Source organism: Elephantulus edwardii, unplaced genomic scaffold, assembly GCF_000299155.1.
Source record: "Elephantulus edwardii isolate Elephantulus edwardi_28Jun2011 unplaced genomic scaffold, EleEdw1.0 scaffold00036, whole genome shotgun sequence".
Classification (NCBI taxonomy): Eukaryota; Metazoa; Chordata; class Mammalia; order Macroscelidea; family Macroscelididae; genus Elephantulus; species Elephantulus edwardii.
Genome location: NW_006399786.1, coordinates 20777578 through 20783941, shown reverse-complemented (window position 1 = coordinate 20783941; position 6364 = coordinate 20777578).

Below are 6364 nucleotides of genomic sequence, written 5' to 3'. Positions count from 1 at the left end.
AAATGAATCGATCTTTGTATCTTATGAAATGACTTAAACTCATCAAGGTTCATCTTAAATTTGGTTTAATAATGAAGAAAGTTATACTATTTATTCAAGTGGGAATCAAGTGTTGGGTTTAAAGAAAAGACAAAGTCAAAAACAAGAAGTTGTTTCCTATCAGATCTAAACCTCCAGAGAATTAATAGTTTTTTATGTGCATTTAAAAAAAAACAAAAATCCCAAACAGATTACTGTATCTTTCCAGTTTATTATTTATTCCTTGTTTCTTAAACTGAAGATGAGGATTAGTACCAAGATCTCTTAATTATTTTTATAACTGTACATTTTTATATTCTCTGTGTTTTTCGGTTATTCCTTTCAGCTTGTTTGCTTTCCTTGTGGCCTTTCCACTAAGGGAGTTCATGGTCTCTTTCATTTTCTACCATGTGCAAGTTGAGAGAATTGCACTGTTACAAGGTCCCGGATCATCAAAATTCTTCTTTTCCAATTTGCCTTATAAGCGCTTATCTTAGGAGAAAATTTGTACTTACTGTTTAGTTGGGCTTATTAATAGCACCTTCCATTTAACTCAATTATTTGAGAATTTTTGTTGCAATGTATGGTTAAAATTGAAAGATAATGTCTAATAAGAGTCAAGATTTGTATAATACAATGAGTATGCAGTAGGTTTAGGGAGAACTGATTAATCTAGCTCTGAGTTCATGTTACTCATAGCAGTATTCTTTCTATGAAGATGGTATACATGTACACAGATGTGCCCGTACTGTCTGTGGAAATGAGCCCTTCTAGGTTTGACCTATTTTTTCCAGATGAGAAAGAAGTAGCAAAACTTACCATCAAGTTTATAATACTTGAATTCTTCCACAAATGTAGCAACTTTATGTCAGAAACATGGTATTTATACCTTTTAAAAAGAGATGTCAGTCTCCCCTTTCTCTGCATGTAGGACTCTGGCAGGGGCTGTGGTGAACAAGTGCACGTTGCCTTAAGGCATTCCAGTTGAAATGGAAAAAACATCCTATCTCCCAAACAAATTTCATGCTGAAGGCTGCCTGTTCTCTAGTCCTTGATTTGAATGATTTTGAGGTCTGAACTTTGTAAGGAAATGAAAGAGTAAAATACTAAACCCTTGCGTTTTTGTTGAAGTAGTCTATTACTTTAAAAATAAAATATAAGTGTTAAGAAATAATATAAAAAATATATTATGAAACCGAGGTACTATAAAGTCTCCATCTTCATCTAAAGTATTCTAAAATAACTTATTCGGAGCTATTTTTAATAAGCTGAATTTTCTTGGTTATAGAAATTATGTATTGGATTTTAAATAGTTTTTTATTTAAGTTTTTTTTTTTTTTTCTAAAAAAGCCAGTGTGGTTATAAACAAGATTTATATGGATGATCTGTGTTTTATCATAAAACATCGGATGAACATTTTAGCTGTGGCCTAAACTTGATGTCTATAAAAATGTCAGATATTAATTTAAAGGCAGCATATACTAATTTAGTTTGCTGTGTGATGATGACCTGATGGAAGCTTTATAAGCTTTCTTCTAACTCAGAAAAGTGTATGTCAATTGGGCAGTATGTCTTTAGCCAAGAATTTTGTCCACAATATGTTTACAAATTACATAAAGCAAAAAAGTATAATTATAGTGAGCAATATAATTTTGCTCCCATTATCTGATGTTTGCCAAAAAAGAATAAAAACTGAATAAATTAAATCAGCACATTTGTTCAAATTGTCATTCTTTATTGATTTTCAAACTTACACATAAAAGTCCCCTTCAGAATTTTATCGAGCCTTTTTTTTTCCCTGATACATTATTGAGATTACAGTCACACATTTTTACATTTAGGGACCTTAGAATAAATGTAAGAGGAGTATGTCCACCCCCCAAAAGAGAAAGAGTAGCATGTCCAGACAGAGTAGAGGTAGATAGTAAAATAATAGCCATTTAAGCTGAAGCTCTTAAAAATCAGGTAGAGAAGCTTTAGCACTTTTTAGAATGATGAAAGTTTATGTAGGGAAAATGAATTGGCAGAATATTTCAAGGCCTGTTATTGTATATCATCAACTGGGAACCAACTCATAGCTGATCTTCCAGCGGGTTTTCAGAGGTGGTGAATCACATGGGAGGAGATTGCCTAGTTTTCTGGGGAGCAGCTGATAGATTTGAACCAAGTACCTGTAGGTTCCCATCTTCATCATCTCCAACATACTTGAGCCCATTGCAGTCACTGTGTTAATCCATCTCATTGGCAGCATCTTCCATTTCACTGACCTCCACCTTTCCAAGCAGAATCCCTTCTCAAGAATAGCCTCTCTAAGCACTATGTCTAAAGTGTGAGAGTCAGAGCTTCATTATCCTTACCTTCAAGGAACACTCTGGCTGCACATTTCCCCAGATAAACCCATTCATTCTTTTGGCAGTTCTTGGGATATTCGGTGTTCTTCCCCAACATGAACATTCAAAGGCATCAATTCTCTAATTTTTATTCATTATCCAGCTTTCAGATGTTTATCAAGTGATTGAAAAAACCATGGCCTGAATCAGGCACGCTTTAGTCTTCAAACTGACATTGCTTTTCAGCATTTTGAAGAAGTCTCTGACAGCATACTTTCCCAAAGCAATACATCTGATCTGACTCTGTTACGAAGAATGTTGATTGTTGATCCAAGTAAGATGAAATAATTGTTAGTTTTAATCCTTTCTCCATCTATCATGATGTTGTGTGGACCCAGGGGTGAGGACCTTTGTCTTCCTGATGTTGAGATATAATCCATATTCACTGATACTCTGCAGCAAGTGTTCAAGTTCTCACTTTGAGCAAGCAAGTTTGTGTCATCTGCATAATGCGGGTTGTTGATGATGGCACATTCTTTTCATAGAACCCAACTTTTAATGAATTATTTTCTCAGCATACAGACTGAATAGGTATGGAGAAAGGTTCCTCCACGATTGTGTGCTGTTGAGTTGGAACCAAACCATCACTTTCCCTCCTGCAAGTTTTCAGAGGCAGTTAATGGCACAGAAGAAGATTGCTCGTCCTTCCCCCATGGAGCAGGTGGCGGATTCGAACCCTTTGCCTTTGGGACTGCAGCATAGTTTCTTTTCACTAGGCCACCAGAGCTTAAAAATAGTCCAACCTCCACCAATTACCAAATTCCAAAACCACTTCCACGTCTAAAGTATCTGTTCAAGCAGCACCCTCCTCTTTCCGACCAAATTCTGTATGTATTTTCCAATACTACTACAGAACTTCCTGCAAATGGATGACTTTAGTAAATCTGTCTCACGGTTAAGGAGGCTTCAAGTCCACATTCGGGGTGACTGCTCTAGAGAAGGGAACTCTGGTGGCTTAAGTCCATAGGGTGTTTTCTCTGCCTACCAAAAGTCTACATATTCAGCTCTGCAGGAGGAAAATGGGCAGTCTCTTCCCATTCCAGTTTACAGTCTGGGAAACCAGATGAATTGCTGGGCCAGAACTGACTTGACACTAAGTTTTGAGTTTGCTGTAAAGCAGGCTTTCTGTTGCTACCAACAAGACCCTGTCTCTTTAGCTTTTGTTTCTTGATTCCCTAAAATCTCCACGTTCCTTGCCCTCCCTCTCCCCCTCCATCTCTGCTTGGCTAATGATCTTTTTATCTGTTTATAAGAGATTGACACAGACTCTGGTCTGTGCCATTCACAGACCAGAGAACTTTTTCTCAAATGGAAGGTAAGCCACAGGTAAAAGATTTACGACACATAGTTTGAGGAACACATTTCATTCCATGACATCTGGCTTTTAACTCCCTTTTATACTTTTCCCCAGCCTTCAATATTTTTTTATATTCTATGAGGGGTCACTGTCATAGTAGTTGTTAGGTGCTGTCAAGTTAGAACCAACTTGTAGCTGACCTGCCAGCAGGTTTTCGGAGGGAGCAAATCACAAAAGAGATTTTCCATCTTTCTCCCACAAAGCTGGTGGTGAATCCAAGCTGCATGCGTTTGAGTTGACAATGGACTCCTGACCACTAAGTCACCATAGCTGCACTGTCGGTGGGAACTGGCTACTTTTGTATCACGCAGTGTTAAAAAATGCAGCTAGTTCTACTCATAAAATTCCTGATGGTGTTTATTTTAAAATCCTTGAGATTCTACATTACTATATTTAAGCATGTTTATAGCACTTGCTGCTTCCAAAGGAACGTATAATCATTAGTTTAATATTTCCCACACAATCTCTGTGGAATAGTATGGTATTCTTTCTTGTTGTTTTACTGATATTGCCAGTTGACTAAATTGTTAAAAAAGTTTCCATACTTTATCAAAAGCTCCAGCTGATTAGCATTCAACTTGAAGTTCCTTGTCCTCTGTTGAATCCACAGACTGCTGCTGTCCCCAAGACTAGCAATTTAAAAACTTCCCTGGCGAATGGATTGGATTTTGGTTTCTGGGAAAACTCTGGATGATGACTTTCTATGAGGATGACCCGTACAGCACAGTGATCAGCCCACTTTTGTTTGTCAAATCCATCTCCTTTTCCTTCCTAGATAGCCAATGTCATAAACCTGAACCTGTGTCACAGCCCACCGTGGCCGTTTTCTCAAATGTCATTCCTCATTATTTTTTGTTCAGTGCTTCAGATCAGGCTGCACTTCCTCCTTCATCACCACTGCCTCTTTTTCATATGTGTTTCTTGAACTTCTGTGCCCGCCAATTCTTTTTGGTACAGTGACTCTGTATACTCCTTCCACCTGCTTTTAATGCTTGAATCATTTAATATTCTGTCCGTAGCATCCTTAAGCATTGCAACTCATGGCTTGAATTTATTCTTTAGTTCTTTCAGTTTAAGAAATGCTGAGCAAGTTCAGCCCTTTTAATTTTCTGACTCCAGCTCCTTGCACATTTCATTATAATTTTTTTCCCTTGTCTTCCCTAGAAGCCCTTTGAAATCTCTTCAGCTCCTTAACTTCTTGATTTCTTCCTTTTGCTTTGGCTTCTTGGTGCTTAAAGATAATGAGGATGATTCAGTGTGAAGCAGTGTCACGCTGGGATTACTCTGAACTGATTTTCTGACACTTAATAACAGCATTAAAACAAAAAAGTAACAAGAAAAACCACACTGCTGCCATATTTCGATTGTTGTTGTACTACAGAGTCTGAGGGGACACCAAAGGTTTTCGGAGGGAGTAAATCACATGGAAGATGAATGCCTGTCTTCCTCCCACAAGGTAGCTGGTGGAAGTGAGCGGTAACCCTTTGTGTTTGCTGCACAACCCCTTATCTCTTAGCCACTAGAGCATTTTTAAAATCCTATGTTTAAATTAGGATTGGTGGAAGATCTATTAACAGTCTGCATTATGCAGATGACACAACCCTGCTTGCTGAAACTGAGGAGGGCCTCATGCACTTGCTGCGAAGGGTCAAGGACTGCAGCCTTCAGTATGGACTGAGGCTTAATGTCAAGAAGACAAAGATTCTCACCACTGGACCAATTGGCAGCGTCAGGATGGATGACGAAGAGATTGAGAGTGTTCACAGCTTCAGTTTGCTCGGCTCCACAGTCAACACTCTTGGCACCAGCAGTCAGGAAATCAAAAAGCGTATCGTGATGGGAAAGTCTGCTGTTAGGGACCTCTCTAAAGTACTCAAGAGCAACAGTGTCTCTCTGGAGACTAAGGTGTGCTTGATACAGGCCATGGTATTTGCAATCACTTGTTATGCATCAGAGAGTTGGACAATGACTAAGGAGGACAGAAGGAGAGTGGATGCTTTTGAGCTGTGGTGCTGGAGAAGGGTACTGAATGTACCATGGACTGCCAGGAAAACAAACAGATTCATTTTGGAGAGGATTAAACCAAGCTATTCCTTGGAGACAAGGATTCTGGGGCTTCATCTGACATACTTTGGACATGTTGCCAGGAGGGACGGGTCCTTGGAGAGGGACATCATGCTTGGGAGGGTGGAGGGACGGCGCAGGAGGGGAAGACCCTCTATGAGATGGATTGATTCGGTGACTGGGGTAATCGGGATGGGTAATCAGAGGCGGTGCGTTTGGCGCAGGATAGAGCAGGGTTTAGGGCTGTTGTGCATAGGGTCGCTATGAGTCGCAAACGACTCGACGGCACATAACAACAACAACAACAACAATGTTTAAAAACCCCCAATAATAATGTATAATAACTAGTCCGTGAGCACATTTCCCTGATTGTGTCCAGGGCATTTTTGTTCAAATAGAAACTGATCAAAGCCCATTCATTAAATCTGGTCACTTGATGGTCTTGCTTATTCCACCAGTTTCTCTCCTCTATTTTTGTGCCGTTTATTTATTTTTTTTTAACCTTGTGTCATTTGGCCTATAAAATCCTCCACAG